This window comes from Nomascus leucogenys, chromosome X (assembly GCF_006542625.1).
Source record: "Nomascus leucogenys isolate Asia chromosome X, Asia_NLE_v1, whole genome shotgun sequence".
Classification (NCBI taxonomy): domain Eukaryota; kingdom Metazoa; phylum Chordata; class Mammalia; order Primates; family Hylobatidae; genus Nomascus; species Nomascus leucogenys.
The window spans coordinates 35,440,449-35,458,135 of NC_044406.1; the positions used below are offsets into that span (position 1 = coordinate 35,440,449).

The 17,687-nt window shown below is 41.2% G+C and overlaps 1 protein-coding gene across 3 annotated transcripts in view; it reads right to left on the bottom strand.

Annotated features, from left to right (window-relative positions):
* Nucleotides 1-780: 780 nt before the first annotated feature.
* Nucleotides 781-17,687, bottom strand: part of NBDY (negative regulator of P-body association) — an 89,619-nt gene continuing 72,712 nt past the window's right edge. Inside the window, exons 3-4 of one of the 3 annotated variants that reach the window (XM_030806678.1) lie at nt 3,302-3,324; nt 781-1,831 (exon numbers count right to left, since the gene is read on the bottom strand). The gene's annotated coding sequence lies outside the window, so the exon portion shown is untranslated. The remainder of the gene's footprint in view (nt 1,832-3,301; nt 3,325-17,687) is intronic. The other 2 variants (XM_030806677.1, XM_030806676.1) reach the window with 2 other exon arrangements.

The following is a 17,687-nucleotide window of genomic DNA, read 5'->3' on the forward strand; positions in this document are numbered from 1 at the left end:
TTAACTTGTGCTTTGGTGTAAGAATTAAAAATCCAATGCTTAATTCAAGGTCACAAAAATTTATTCTATATTTCCTCCCAAGAGTTTTATAGTGTAACCCTTATATTTGAATCTTTGGCCTATTTTGAGTTAATTTTTGTATTTTGCATGAGGTAGGGGTAGAAGTTTCTCTTTTTATTTTTTTTGCATGTAGATACCAAGTTGTCCCAGTACCATTTGTTGAAAATAGTTATTTCCCCTTTTGTCTTGCCTCCCTTGTCAGAAGTTAATTGGCTGCAAATTAGCTTTCATGAGGGCTTACGTCTGGACTTTGGATTCTATTTCATTGATCAATATTTATATCCTATGCCAGTACCACATAGACTTGTTTATTGTAGCTTTGTAATAAGTTTTAAAATTTGGAAATATGACTCTTCAAACTTTGTATACTTCAAGATTGTTTTGGCTGTTCTGGGTCCATTACATTTTCATATGAACTTTAGAATCAGGTTATAAATTCCTTCAAAGTAGGCAACCTTAATTTTGATAAGGGTTGCATTGACTATTTTGAAGAGTGTTGTCATCTTTATAATACTGTGCCTTCTGATGCATAAAATGCCTTTCACCAGATGTCATTTTAAAGAAGTCTGTGTTTACTGTTTGTGATGTTCAGGCTGGCTCAGAAGTTTTAAAACTCTAATGTGTGATTAGTAATATTATACAATCTTTAAAATAACTGTCTATAATTTTTTAGTGTGCATAACATAACTCTAGAATATACATAAATGTCACCTCCATTTGTGATTTTTCAGATTCTTTCATTCTGACACTAGGGACTAATTTCAGAGGATTGGGTAAAATACTCAGGTTTCACAATCTCTCTAAATATTCATTTTACAATGTCAGCTTTAATTACTTATTTGAACAAATTGTATTATTATTTTATATTTTAATTTATAAGCCAAGTTTATCTGACATTTTCAGATATAATATATGCTTTCAAATCTGTTTATCTTTTATTACAATTTGGAGGTAGAAGCTTTATTTTTTATATCCCTGGAAATTATTATAGTCTATAAATGTTTTTCTGTAACTAATTCCTGAAAAATTTATGAACTATATGAAATATTGAAAGCTGCTATCTAATGTTTTCCCATTTTACTTGTATTTTTTCACCATAATATTTATTACTGTTTTTAATTAGGATATTCTATTTGTTCAATACTAAGCATTTTAGAAGGAAAGTAGAAAATTACAAAAAACAAGCACATCAACCATTTTAGTCAGAAAAAAAAGTTAAGATGTAAAATAATATGATGAGGATTAGCATAAAAAGATGTAGATTCCATGCAAAAATTGACAGCAAAGTAAAGAAAGTGTATTGGAAACTTAATTCTTTTTTGGATTTAACCTTCCTCCCCTTTCCTTATATTTTTCACTAAAATAAATGAATAAATAGACATAAATAAATGAATAAATGTAAGAAGAAGGTCATATTTCAACACTAATTTTAGTAATGCTTTATATATGGAGTTCTTATAAAATATTTACTTAAAATTCACAATTTACTAGATGTAGTCATATAGATCTAACACAGCACTTAGAGACAAACTTTATTGGGGCCTTAATGGATTTATAGGAATATAAAGTTATACAACAAGAACTGGATGTCACCAAAAGAGCGCACTGGTTGGCTGCTGCAGGACCATCTCACAGGCATTATTTGCTTTGGTAAGTTCACCATGATCCAGGCCATGGCCTTAAATCTCAGAGGTCTTACAACCCGATCTTGCCCATGTCTTAGAATTCATCGAAATTCAGGAAGTGAAATCACGCTGATTACATCATAAGACTGAAAGATACAGAAAGAGAACAAAAGTTTATTGACTTATAATGAGAAATTCCATTATCATACAGGTCAGATATGTCTGTTGAGCAGAAAACACCCCACTTTCCCTATTAAGCAAGTTAAAGAGAATGCAAAATTATTAGATGAGTGCTTAATAAATATTAAATCAAAGGCATACAATGCTGATAACCTGCATCTTGTTGGTATCTAATGTATTTGAATGCAAAATAATTTATCTGTTAGGTGGACCAGATGTTTCTATTATCCTAGGCATGTTTCTCCCCCAAAAAGTACAGGGATGTCTACCGCTGTTACTCTTGTTTTATTAGGCTTCCAAAACTGATCAGTCTCATTGTTCCCTCATAGCCCCTTGACAAACTCCTGTATTCCTTGGAAATTTTATATTTATTTATTTATTTACACAAATAATACATGAATAAATACATGAAAAAATCTAACTGTATATAATTCAAACAACATAGACAGAATTCTTCTTACTGCTAAACTTTTACCATTCCTCAGTCTTTCTCCTATTTCCAGAAGAAAACATAGTTATCACATCTGTCTAGACCTTTTTATTTCTATTTAAATGTACACATACATAGTATTTATAATAATATAATAATTTAGATTTGGAGTTTATAATATAAATCAGATCATCCTAGCATACATTTTTGCAATTTGTTTTTATTCACTTATAAATGTCTTAATAATTTTTAATATAAAAATAGACCAGTCTCAATATTTCAATGGCTTCAAAATACTGCGTTGTATTACAGTATAATTTTAAAATCATTCTGTTGAAAGATATTTAATATGCTTACAACATTTTTACTGCAAACAAGCCAATTTGTTGATATGTAGAATTATTTCCATATATTCTACAAATAAAACACAAGTCAAAACTTGCAAACATTAAAATTATGATACAGATAAAATACTTTAGAAACATATAATTTTATAGACAGTAGATATTTAACCAAATCCTTTCTAAAACTGAGAATTCTGGAGACATTTTTGATTGTGGCAAATATGATGACCTAATATTAAAGTCAACTATATTTGTTATTATTATTGGCCATATATTTTTGTCTCCTATGATTCCTGGTCTTTGACTATATTTCTATCAGGCTTTCTATATTAATATAAAGAAATGTATTATATATTCTATGAATTAATGACATCCATTATCTATCTTTTAAATGGAACCACATTGTATATAAATACTCTTTAAGTTTACTTATGATGTTTTTCTTCATATAAAGTTTCCATGTTTTATAAAAGAATATTGTATTTAGAAATATAATACAAAGGCATTAAAATGAGGAAAACAATATAAAATGTATAAAAGAGAAGATTAACAATTTCTTCCAGAAAAACAATTCTAAATCTGTGGAGGTTAAAAGATGTTAAAAGTATGGAATAAATGCCTAATAATTTTTTCCATAACCAATCAAAGACACATATACTTACCAACATGTAACTCTTTCTCTTTGCTGTTACAAAAAATAAGTTTGTATTATACACATTACTCCAGACATGTTTTATTTATTTAATAATATCTCATAGTAACCACATAAACTTAAATATTTTAAAAATATCTGCACAAAATTCCAGCAAATGTGTCCACCAAAACATAGTAATTCTCAAAATGAACAGAACTGAGAGTTTCCAATTGTTTTCACAAATATGCAAATATATTCTCAGCTGGTATAATAAAAAAGCTAAATAATTTGTGGATTACCATTTCAAATGTTGCAGTAAACAATTCTCCAAACACCAATGTATGAGAGACAAGCTAATCACCTCAACAAGAAATACCTGTTATCATACTTTCAATTTCTATAAATGATAAAGAAAACATGGTATATGTTTGATTTATTGTACCTTAATAGAATTATAAAAGTGGACAACTTTTTAAGAATTTAGTAAACCAAAATTTCTTAGTCATGATAATCTCCTCATTCTGATGCAGAAAAATAAATTTTAATTTAAATGAATCTCTACAAAGGGTCATTGCATATGAATGATTTTAATCATCTTTGCAACATGGGTTTAAATCTCTTTACCAGATACCATACTATATTTTGGTTTAAAATTAAGTGTTTTTAGCATTTTTATTAAAATATTTTCATTATCAAAGAGTAAATAATTTATTGATGCCTTTCAAATTTTCCTGATTTCTCAGAAAGATCTATTTAAGCCAAGTCATATAGTCTATAAAATCATGAATTTATATTAAAATGAGTTGATTTATCACTACTTTAAGAATAAATTTCTCAATGTAGTAAAATTGTGTATAAGATATGACAGAAATGTAAAAAGCATTATAGAATGAGGTAAAGGTTAAATATATAATACAAAAATATATTTTCTATTAGCTATTAATGACACATAAAATATGACATTTCTTACTATCACATTTGATCAAATTAAAAAAAAAAGAAATACCTCAAAATATGATCAAGAGTCTAAGGTGAACAGCAAAAGAAAAGATGTGGTTCACCGGGTGCGGTGGCTTAGGCCTGTAATCCCAGCACTTTGGGAGGCCAAGGTGAGCAGATCACGAGGTCAAGAGATGGAGGCCATCCTGGCCAACATGGTGAAACCCCATCTCTACTAAAAGTACAAAAAAATCAGCTGGGCATGGTGGCATGCACCTGTAGTCCCAGCTGCTCAGGAGCCTGAGGCAGGAGAATCGGTTGAACCTGGGAGGTGGAGGTTGCAATGAGTTGAGGTCACACGACTGCACACCAGCCTAGGCAACACAGTGAGATTCCCTCTCAAAAAAAAAAAAAAATGTGGTTCATAACTTGGGTCACTGAAACAATAAGCAAAAGAAAATTAAAACATATGATGCAAAAGAGAAATGATCTTCCCAAAATAACAACTTAATAATCCCTAATTGATATATAATCAACTTTAATAAAACTTAGTTTCTTAAATGCCCTGATAAGCCACGAAAAAAAAGTTACAGAGTAAAATAAATGGAGAAAAAATATTTCATATAACACTCAATAAAGCCATTCAATAACCACTCAAAAACAACTCAATAAAAAAAGACTCAAAAATCATGAAATTAAAAGAAGATAAAATATCACTATGAATCCACCACTGGGAAGAAGAAAAATTCACCACCTAAAATGACTACCTTTGGTCCAGAAAAAATGACAGAAAGAAAATGCAAAAATCAATTACAATCTGAAAGTACTAAATAAAAAAGTAAAAGAACAAATTGAAAAACACAAAAGAAAAAACTGAAACTGATACCAATTATGTTAAAAATAATGTAAAGCAGTGAAAATAAAAAATGAAAAACAACAAAAAAAAAGACAAAAGAATCAGACTGAGAAGAAGCAATGACAATGAACAGGAGTGGCAAAGAGACACCAGTGACATCCCCGTGAAAAAACACACAACCAAGAAGCTTTGTGAGGATGGGATCCTTTCTGAATGTAAGTTTTTAAGCAGTTTGACCAAGGAAGCTTCAGTTTCACACCCACTGCTGGGGCCTATCTGATAACAGACTTCCTCCACTCATTCTCAGAGGAAGGCCCAAGTTACCCAATCAATGGCATGACGACCCAGGCCTGGAGACAGAAAAGCATGCCCATCGCAAGTGGTGATTCAGAGCCTGTATGGGAGAGTTTGTGGGCAGTGTTATGCCTGTGGGGGTGCGTGTGCGTGCATGTCTGTGTGGGGGAACACTTGAGCCCACACCCTTGTGCCCGTTTCAGGTTTCTTGTGTGTTTCTCTGCTTGTGGGTTTGTGATTACGTTTTGGGGTGTGGAGTCCCTTCTGAGTGTGTGTGTGGGTGTGTCTGTGTCTGCGGTCTGTGGGCATCTGCCTGTGTGAGTGAGAGTGAGCAAATGGGCAAGTGGCAGAGACAGCCTGCCTGTGCATACTGAAATGTGGATCGTTGTTGTGTTCACATGGCTGGGCTGGAAAGAAAGACAACAGGATACAACTTGCCAAGGCTCTCACTGGCTCAGGATTGGACATTTACAGAGTCCACAAAAAGAATGGGGACAAACAGCGAGCCAAGAGGTACTGAAAAATCCATGAATTCACGATGACATTTCACTTAAAAGTAACACCTGGGTGGCTTTTATATATATATATATATATATATACTTTAAGTTCTAGGGTACATGTGCACAATGTGCAGGTTTGTTACATATGCATACATGTGCCATGTTGGTGTTCTGCACCCATTAACTCGTCATTTACATTAGGTATATCTCTAATGCTATCCCTCCCCCCTCCCCCCACCCCAAGACAGGCCCCGGTGTGTGATGTTCCCCACCCTGTGTCCAAGTGTTCTCATTGCTCACCAGATAAACTGAACTGGTGACTTTCATCTCTGCTCCTTTAAAAATGAAAGTGAAGCCTCTCTCCAGGCCTGGTGCTGCAAGGAGACACACCCATCACCAAAGAGCAGAAGAAGAAGCAGTCTCGATAGAACATTTGTCCCGCAGAGAGCTGAAAGTGAAAGGAAAAAGGAAGAAGAAGAAGAAAGAAAGAGGAGAAAAAGAACAACAAGAAGTGGCAGCTTCATGCCACCCAAGCTGTCCTGAAGGATCTAGTTCAGGGGTGTATCACTGCGTGGTGACATACACAACAAGTGACAAAGAGGCACGAGTGACGTCCGGGTGAAAGGACACACCACTGAAAAGCTTCTCATTGATGGGGTCCTCTCTGAGTAGGATCAAGGGCTCTGATCCACAAGTAGCCCTGCAGGAGCAAAAGAGAACAAAGGTGCAGGCAAAATCTTGCCCTCTGAATACATCAGCACACTTCAAGGGGCCACCAAGTCCCTAGTACATAAGGCCAAGGGAGGGAAGGACCCTGGAAATGGGAGGAGAGATGAAAAATGGGGAGAAGCCGGACACCAAGAAAAAGAGGTAATCAGCCACCTATGGCAATAGGGAGGGCAGAAAGAGGAGGGGGATTCTGATTATGCACTTCAGGGGTCAGCCAGGGTCCATCTAATTTTCTTAGGAAAAGTAAGCATGTTCTCCCTAATGATGTGCCCGTGCCCACCCGACCCTCCCGAAACTACAAGTGGACTAAAAGTAAAGACAGTGAAGATAAAAAAAGTGGGAGGCTGGCAAGATGGCGGAATAGGAACAGCTCCAGTCTGCAGCTCCCAGCAAGATCGACGCAGAAGATGGGTGATTTCTGCATTTCAAACTAAGGTACCAGGTTCATCTCACTGGGACTGGTTGGACAGTGAGTGAGCCAAAGCATGGTAGGGGTGTCACCTCACCAAGGAAGTGCAAGGTGTCAGGGAACTCCCTCTCCTAGCCAAGGGAAGCCATTAGGGACTATACCATGCACTCCAGCACAGATACTGCACTTTTCCCATGGTCTTCACAACCCGCAGACCAGGAGATTCACTCCAGTGCCCATGCCACCAGGGCCCTGGGTTTCTAGCACAAAACTGGGTGACCATTTGGGCAGACACCAAGCTAGCCACAGAAGTTTTTTTTTTTTTTTTTTCATGCCCCAGTGGCACCCAAAAGTCCAGCCAGACAAAACCATTCACTCCCCTAGAAAGGAGGCTGAAGCCAGGGGGCCAACTGGTCTGGCTCGGTGGGTCCCAACCCCATGGAGCCCAGCAAGCTAAGATCTATTGGCTTGAAATTCTCCACCACTCTGAGCTTGACCTGGGACCCTGGAGCTTGGTGGGGGTGGGGCATCTGCCACTGCTGAGGCTTTAGTAGGCCGTTTTACCCTTACAGTGTAAACAAAGCTGCTGGAAAGTTCGAACTGGGTGGAGCCTACCGCAGCTCAGCAAGGCCACTGTGGCCAACCTGCCTCTCCAGATCCCCTCCTCTCTGCACAGGGCATCTCTGAAAAAAAGGCAGCAGTTCCAGACAGGGACTTATAGATAAAACCCCCACCTCCTTGTGACAGAGCACCTGGGGGAAGGGGCAGTTGGGGGGGCAGCTTCAGCAGATTTAAACGTCCCTGCCTGGTACCTCTGAATAGAGCAGCAGATCTCCCACCACAGCATTCAAACTCTGATAAGGGACAGACTGCCTCCTCAAATGAGTCCCTGACACTCATGTATCCTGACTGGGAGACACCTCCCAGTAGGAAGTGACAGATACCTCATACAGAAGAGCTCTGGCTGGCATCTGGCAGGTGTCCCTCTGGGACAAAGGTTCCAGAGGAAAGAACAGGCAGCAATCTTTGCTGGTCTGCAGCCTCCACTACTGATACCCAGGCAAACAGGGTCTGGAGTGGACCTCCAGCAGACCTACAGCAGAGGGGCCAGACTGTTAGAAGAAAAAATAACAAACAGAAAGGAATAGTATCAACATCAACAGAAAGGACATCCAATCAGAGACCTCAGCTGATGGTCACCAACTTCAAAGACCAAAGGTAGATAAATCCATGAAGATGGGGAGAAACCAGCACAAAAAGGCTGAAAATTCCAAAAACCAGAACACTTTTTCTCCTCCAAAGGATCACAACTCCTCGCCAGCAAAGGAACAAAACTGGACAGAGAATGAGTTGGAAAAATTAACAGAAGTAGGCTTGAAAAGGTGAGTAATAACAAACTCCTCCAAGCTAAAGGAACATGTTCTAACCTATGCAAGGAAGCTAAGAACCTTGAAAAAACGTTAGATGAATTGCTAACTAGAATAACCAGTTTAGAGACGAAGATAAATGACCTGATGGAGCTGAAAAACACAGCATGAGAACTTCGTGAAGCATACACAGGTATCAACAGCTGAATGGATCAAGCAGAAAAAGGATATCAGAGATTGAAGATCAACTCAATAAAATAAGGCAAGAAGACAAGATTAGAGAAAAAAAGAGTCAAAAGAAATGAGCAAAGCCTCCAAGAAATATGGGACTATGTGAAAAGACCAAAACTGCATTTGATTGGTGTACCTGAAAGTGACAGGGAGAATGGAAGCAAGTTGGAAAAGACTCTTCACGATATTATCCAGGAGAACTTCCCCAATCTAGCAAGGCAGGCCAACATTCAAATTCAGGAAAAACAGAAAACACCACAAAGATACTCCTTGAGAAGAGCAACCCCAAGACACACAATCGTCAGATTCACCAAGGTCGAAATGAAGGAAAAAATATTAAGGGAAGACAGAGAGAAAGGTTGGGTTACAAGGGAAGCCAATCAGACTAACAGCAGGTCTCTCGGGAGAAACCCTACAAGCCAGAAAAGAGTTGGGGCCAATATTCAACCTTCTTAAAGAAAAGAATCTTCAACCCAGAATTTCATATTCAGCCAAACTAAGTTTCATAAGTGAAGGAGAAATAAAATCCTTTACAGACAAGCAAATGCTGAGAGGTTTTGTCACCACCAGGCCTGCCTTATAAGAGCTCCTGAAGGAAGCACTAAACATGGAAGGATCAACCAGTACCAGCCACTGCAAAAACATACTAATTGTAAAGACTATCAACACAATGAAGAAACTGCATCAACTAACAGGCCAAAAAACCTGCTAGCATCATAATGACAGGATTAAATGCACACATAACAATATTAACCTTAAATGTAAATGGGCTAAATGCCCCAATTAAAAGACACAGACTGGCAAATTGGATAAAGAGTCAGGACCCGTTGGTGTGCTGTATTCAGGAGACCCATCCCACATGCAAAGACACACATAGGCTCAACAAAAGGGATGGAGGAATACTTACCAAACAAATGGAAAGCAAAAAAAAGCAGGGGTTGCAATCCTAGTCTCTGATAAAATAGAGTTTACATGAACAAAGATCAAAAGAGACAAAGAAGGACATTACATAATGGTAAATAAATCAATGCAACAAGAAGAGCTAACTATCCTCAATATACATGCACCCAATACAGGAGCATACAGATTCATAAAGCAAGTTCTTAGAGACCTACAAAGAGACTTACATTCCCACGCAAAAACAGTGGGAGACTTTAAAACCCCACTGTCAATATTAGATCAACGAGAAAGAAAATTAACAAGGATATCCAGGACTTGAACTCAGCTCTGGACCAAGTGAACCTAATAGACATCTACAGAACTCTCCACCCCAAATCAACAAAATACACATTCTTCTCAGCAACACATCACACTTATTCTAAAACTGACCAAATAATTGGAAGTAAAACACTCCTCAGCAAATGCAAAACAATGGAAATTATAACAAACAGTCTCTAAGACCACAGTGCAATCAAATTACAACTCAGGATTAAGAATCTCACTCAAAACTGCACAACTACATGAAAACTGAACAGCCTGCATCTGAATGACTACCGGGTAAATAACGAAATGAAGGCAGAAATAAATATATTCTTTGAATGAATGAGAAAAAAGACACAATGTAGCAGAATCTCAGGGACATGTTTAAAGCAGTGTGGAGAGGGAAATTTATAGCACCGAATGCCCACTAGAGAAAGCAGGAGAGATCTAAAATCAACAACCTAACATCACATTTAAAAGAAATAGAGAAGCAGAAGCAAACAAACTCAAAAATCTAGCAGAGGGCAAGAAATAACTAGAATCAGATCAGAACTGAAGAATACAGAGACAAGAAAAAACCATCAAAAAAATCAATGAGTCCAGGAGCTCGTTTTTTGGAAAGATCAACAAAACAGACAGACCGCTAGCCAGCCTAATAAAGAAGAAAAGAGAGAAGAATCAAATAGATGCGATGAAAAATGATAAAGGGGATATCACCACCGATCCCACAGAAATACAAACTACCATCAGAGAATACTATAAATACCTCTATGCAAATAAACTAGAAAATCTTGAAGAAATGGATAAGTTCCTGGACACGTACATTCTCCCAAGACAAAACCAGGAAGAAGTCAAATCCCTGAATAGACCAATAACAGGCTCTGAAACTGAGGCAACAATTAATAGCCTACTTACCAAAAAAGAGTACAGGACCAGACGGATTCACAGACGAATTCTACCAGAGGTACAAAGAGGAGCTGGTACCATTCCTTCTGAAACTATTCCAAACAATAGAAAAAGAGGGAGTCCTCCCTAACTCCCTAACTTTTATGAGGCTAGCATCATCCTGATACCAAAGGCTGGCAGAGACACAACAAAAAAAGAGGATTTTAGGCAGCATTTGAAAAAGCTTGTCCACCACGATCAGGTCGGCTTCATCCCTGGGATGCAAGGCTGGTTCAACATATGCAAATTAATAAACTTAATCCATCACATAAGCAGAACCAATGACAAAAACCACAGGCTTATCTCAACAGATGCAGAAAAGGCCTTTGACAAAATTCAACAGCCGTCATGCTAAAACCTTTCAATAGACTAGGTATTGATGGAATGTATCTCAAAACAGTAAGAGCTATTCATGACAAACCCACAGCCAATATCATACTGAATGGGAAAAACCTGGAAGTATTCCCTTTGAAAACTGGCACAAGACAAGAATGCCCTCTCTCACCACTCCTATTCAACACAGTATTGGAAGTTCTGGCCAGGGCAATCAGGCAAGAGAAAGAAATAAAGCGTATTCAATTAGAAAAAGAGGAAGTCAAATTGTCCCTGTTTGCAGATAACATGATTGTATATTTAGAAAACCCCATTGTCTCGGCCCAAAATCCCTTAGGCTGATAAGCTACTTCAGCAAAGTCTCAGGATACAAAGTCAATGTCCAAAAATCACAAGCATTCCTGTACACCAAGAACAAACACAGAGCCAAATCATGAGTGAACTCCCATTCACAATTACTACAAAGAGAATAAAATACCTAGGAATCCAACTTATAAGGGATGTGAAGGACCTCTTTGAGGATAACTAAAAACTACTGCTCAATGAAATAAAAGAGGACACAAACAAATGGAAGGACATTCCATGCTCATGGATGGGAAGAATCAATATCATGAAAATGGCCATACTGCCCAAGGTAATTTATAGATTCAATGCTATCCCCATCAAGCTACCCCTGACTCTCTTCACAGAATTAGAAAAAAACTACTTTAAAGTTCAAATGAAACCAAAAAAGAGCCCAAATAGCCAAGACAATCCTAAGCAAAAAGAACAAAGCTGGAGGCATCACGCTGCCTGGCTTCAAACTATACTACAAGGCTACTGTAACCAAAACAGCATGGTACTGCTACCAAAACAGATATATAAACCAATAGAACAGAATGGAGGCCTCCAAAATAACATCACACATCTACAGCATCTTTGACAAACCTGGCAATAACAAGCCATGGGGAAAAGATTTTCTATTTAATAAATGGTGCTGGGAAAACTGGCTAGCCATATGCAGAAAGCTGAAACTGGAACCCTTCCTTACACTTTATAAAAAATTAACTCAAGATGGATTAAAGACTTAAAACTAAGACCTAAAACCATAAAAACCCTAGAAGAAAACCTAGGCAATACCATTCAGAACATAGGCGTGGGCAAAGACTTCATGACTAAAACACCAACATCAGAGTGAAAAGGCAACCTACAGAATAGGAGCAACTCTTTGCAATCTACCCATCTGACAAAAGGCTAATATCCAGAATCTACAAAGAATTTAAACCAATTTACAAGAAAAAAACAAACAACCCCATCTAAAAGTGGGTGAAGGATATGAGTAGAGACTTCTCAAGAGAAGACATTTATGCAGCCAATGAACATATGAAAAAAGCTCATCATCACTGGGCATTAGAGAAATGCAAATCAAAACCACAATGAGATACCATTTCATGCCCGTTACAATGGTGATCTTTAAAAAGTCAGAAAATAATAGATGCTGAAGAGGATGTGGAGAAATAGGAATGCTTTTACACTGTTGGTGGGAGTGTCAATTAGTTCAACCATTCTGGAAGACAGTGTGGCAATTCCTCAAGCATCTAGAACTAGAAATACCATTTGACTCAGCAATCCTATTACTGGACATATACCCAAAGGATTATAAATCATTCTATGATAAAAACACTTGTACACGTATGTTTATTGTGGCACTGTTTACAATAGCAAAGAGTTGGAACCAACCCAAATGCCCATCAATGATAAGCTGGATAAAGATAATGTGGCCCATATATATCATGGAATACTATGCAGCCATAAAAAGGATGAGTTCATGTCCTTTGCAGAGACATGGATGAAGCTGGATACCATAATTCTCAGCAAACTAACAGAAAACCAAACACCACATGTTCTCACTCATAAGTGGGAGTTGAACAATGAGAACACATAGACACAGGGAGGGGAACATCACACACCAGGGCCTGTCATGGGGTGGGGAGCTAGGGGAGGGATAGCATTAAGAGAAATATCTAATGTAGGTGACGGGTTGATGGGTGCAGCAAACCACCATGGCACGTCTATATCTACGTAACAAACCTGCATGTTCTGCATGCAGAACTAGCACAGATAAAGACAGGAAAAAGGTGAGATGTAATGGGAGTTAAATGTTAAAAATGAGGACCTCTGACATTCAGACTCCCAATGCCACCCCGAAGAACTCTGTCCAGATCTTCCTGCATTCCTTTCTTCCTGCATTTTCCCTATGCAGGCACTGGAGGTGCCCCCATGGTGATTACTACACATGAGAAAAGGATCCACATTAGTTTGACAAGTGACAGAAAGGGAGTGATTCCTGTTCCATGGTAATGCTGTCCTTCTTCCTGGAATGCCCTGAGAGTGCAAGCCCATGCATGAAACTGACGTTCGTGAGAGTCGGTCATACACCTCTGAGTGTGGGAATCATAACCCATGGGGTGAATTTTCTCTCCTCTGAAGCTCTGCACATTCCCAGTGCGGCCTACACATCCAGGAAGACTTGTAACAAGCAAAGAAAGAAAACATTTGCAATATTCTGAGAGGGTCGTGTTCCATGCTGCTCTCCAGTCACTGAGAGGCATGGGTAAGACATGCAACCTTTAGAGCAATGAGGCCACAGCTTTGCATCTCAACAAGTGTTCTGTATGAAGGACCCATGCCCGGCTTTCCCATTTCTGCCTGGAGACCCAAAAGGGGTGGCACAATTTGTCCTCCACTGTCTCATCCATTTTCCAGGCTGAATAATCTGACAAGCAATAGAATTCAGCTTGAGGAGCCCAGAGAGCTCTGTATCAAACCAAGGAACAGCCACCTCCCCACCTGCAAAGGCACGCCAGCCTCAACCTTCACTTCCATGCCCAGCACAGGAACACAGAGGAGGCCCAGGCAAAAGTGAGCATGGCTGGGGCCTGGCTACCCATGTATTTGGCAGAATGACCAAGATGCCCGGGGAATTAACTGGTGAACCACCATATTCAGTGAGCACGCATGCTCCATCAGCTATGCCAAGTGGCTGTCTCTAGGAGAGCCGCCTGTGGAAGCCACCCAGAATACCCCTCCTACTCCTGGGCATGGATGAGTGCCTGGGCTCCAGTGAGAAAGGTAGCTGAAGGCCTGGGACAGGTGTCCAATCTGTCAAGTCTCATCCTGACAGATACCTGGCCCGACCTTCTTCTGCTAGAAGGGTCAACAATCTATGGACGCCTGTTGGATCTGGCTGCTTTTGAACCAAGCTTTTGTCCCTTCCCCAAGAAACAGTGTGTTGCCTATTTACGAGCATAGTGCGCACAAGCAGGCAGCCTGGTCTCCTTAGCAGGCTTGTGCAAATTCAGAGAAGTAATCAGCAGCGGCCCACAAGCAGGCCCACGCACTCACACACCCCTCCCCCTGTACCCCTTCACATTGCCCCCAGTGCAACCTATCCCCACCATGCCACAGCCCCAAGGGTGGGATTTTTTGAGGATAGGCTCCTCTGGCTCACTGGGACTCCTGCCCAGAGAGGAATCCAGAGGGAAGGAGGGAGGCAGAGAGACCTTCGATTGTTGTAGGTTTCCCCAAAGAGACCATGTAGGTGGGGAGTCCTGCTGTAGGTGAGGTGAGTGCTCCATGGCTGATTTCTTTTCTTTTTGTTTTGTTTTGTTTTATTGTTGTTTGTTTTGTTTTGTTGGAAGCAAAAGGAGAAAGAGAAAGGCAAGGGAAATAAGTGACTGCCATTTCTGGAGCCACACTGCCATCCAGCGGCAGTTGTTTCTGAACACGACAGGCTGCAGGGACACTTGCCTTCTGACAGGCACAGACTTCAGCGAGAATATGTCGGGCTGGGTGGACTCTGACTTAGCCAGGGTTTCCCCCATCGCGGTTTTAAGCCTTTGAAGGAAGTGTGCCTGCCATTTGGACCCCACGGAGAAGCAGCTAATCTAGAGGCCCAGGGACAGAGCAGCCAGGCAGCCCCAAAACCAGTCAGCCCAGAGGGCGGAGGTGCCCTGGCAGCCATCTTGAGGTGGGCTTAAGGGAAGCCACTGACTACTGACTGCAGAGACTGGGGTTGTTTACACTGGTCTCTTTTGTGGGGAGTTCTGGGGTGCCCTTGCCTGGAATCACGGTGGGGCTAGAGGTCCCCTATCCTCCCAGTGAACCAAGGAGCTTTGGGGTACTGTGGGCGGGACGACTCCTGCCCGGCAATTCGTGGAGATGGCCAGGGGAACCCATGGAAGGCTGCCCCTTCCTGCCCTTTTTTCGGAGAGGGCTGTGGAGCCCGGGTGCCATCCTGGTAATGAGCAAAGGCAAAGGGCCAGCCAGGAGTTCCTCTCTCGTTCAGCTTCAGCCTGGGGGCCCCACACCGCCACCATCTCTTTCGTGCTCCTGGGATTTCTCCAGCACTCGTGCCCAGCTGCTTCCAGTTTCCGGAAACAGATTCCGCTCGAGGGCACTATGGCTCTACAAACGCCAATTACAAGCTTAACCCTGCCCCTCCAATCCGACGGCTTCCACCCTTTCCAATGTGAAAAAAAAGAAAAGGGAAAGAGAAAGAAAAAAAGACAGGGAGGATAAAAAGGAACCAGCCACCTGGTCTCAGGTTGACCACCAAACTTAAGGGACCCTACGACCTAAGACCAGTAGGCGTAGGCGGGAGACACTGCGGAAATCCTCTTTATGCAGCCAGCCTTTGCTTTTCCTTTGGCCCTCTCCAGGTTTCATGGCTCATGCTCATGCAGAAAAATAGAAGACAAATGATACGTAATCATGGCCACTGGGAAACCACAGGAAGACTGGGATCATGGGGCTGCCGCCCCAGGACAAGGTGCTGGTCACCCAGCTGAATTACACAAGGTTTTGCTGCAGGACTGGTGGTTCTCCCAAAGCCTGGAGCTCCAGATAGAGTTTACCACCTTGGGCTGGCACATGGAGGTCACCAAAATGAGCGATCGGCTCAACAGGCAGTCACACGGCGTGTGGCAGGAGTCTCCCTCAGAGGGAATACTCAGCAACTGACTGAAGTCTGACCCTGTGCAGGCTGTCCTGGCTTTCACATGGGAAGTGGGGGGTGGGGGAGGGGTGACATGAGGGTGGCTTAGGGGAACTGGGGAAGGCCACCATGCAACAGAGATTCCCATGGCATCACAGAGGGCCAAGGGTCCCAAGGGGACTCTCTGCCTCTACCCAAAGTGTGGTCCCTTTTTAAGCAGGTTGACCCAGGAGGCTCCAGTTTCACACTGGCTGCTGGGGCTTATCTGATAACAGACTTCCCACATTCATTCTCAGGAGAAGGCCTTAGTTGTCCAATCAACAGCATAATGACCCAGGCCTGGAGCCAGGAATCCTCACCCATAGCCCATTGCCTGTGGCTGACTGAGAGCCTTTATGGGAGAGTTCGTGGGCAGTCTGGTGGCTGTGATGACGCATTGTGTGTGCGTCTGTGTGAGTGAATGCTTGGGCCCGCAACCCTGGGACCGTGTGAGGATTTGCGTGTGTGTGTGTGTGCGTGTGTGTGTCTATGAGCTTGTGCATGTGCATGTGTTAGTGTATGTGTTTGTGTCTGTGTGTGTGTATCTCCCTGTGCATGTGTGTTTGTGATTATATTTGTGGTTGTCGGGGTTTCCCTGTGAGTGCATGCAGTTGTGTCTGTGTCTGTGGTCTCTGGGTGCCTGCCTGTGTGAGTGAGAGTGGGCAAATGGACACGTGGGAGAGACAGCCTGCCTATACACACTGAAATCTGGATCGTTGTGTTCACATGGCTGGATTGAAAGAAAAGGCAAAGGGGGACAACTTGTCAAGGCTCTTACTGGCTCAGGATTACACATTTAGAGCATCCACAAAGAGAATGGGAAAGAACGGTGAGCCATGAGGAACAGGTTAAGGGATGGGTTCATGGTGACATTTCATGAAAAGTAACACATGGGCTCCTCTGTGGAGCACCAGAGGGACTGAAATGGTGACCTTCATATCTGCTCCTTTAAGAACAAATGAGGCCTTTCTCACTTTTGTTCTGCAAAGGGGCATCCTGCATCACCAGGAGCAGAGGAAGAAGCAGTCTCAGTGTAATGCTTGACCCGCCAAGAGCCAAAAGTGAAAGGAAAAAGAGAAGAAAGAGGAGAAAAATGAGAAGGAGAATGACAAAGAGAAGGAGAAGGAGAAGAAAAAGAAGAAGAAAAAAGAGGAGGAGGAGGAAGAGGAAGAAGAACCAGAAAGACAACGAGAACAAGAAGTGGCAGCTTCACGCCACAGCAGCTGTCCTGAAGGACCTAGTTCAGGGGTGCCTCACTGCATGGTGACATACACAACAAGTGGCAAGGAGAAACCAGTGATGTCCCGGTGAAAGGACACAACACCAAGAAGCTTCTTGTTGATGGGTTCTTTTCTGAGTGGTATCAAGGGCTTTGATCTACAAGTAGGCCTAGAGAAGCTACAGAGGACTGAGGTGCAGGCTGAGCCATGCCCTCCAGATGTCATCAGCGCACTGCAAGGGGCCATGAGCTTCTAATCTACAAGGCCTGGGCAGGGAAGTACCCCAGAAATGGGTGGCAGGAGAGATGTAAAACGAGGAGGAAATGTATACCAGAGAAAGGAGGTAATAAGCCACCTATGGCAATACTGAGAGAAGG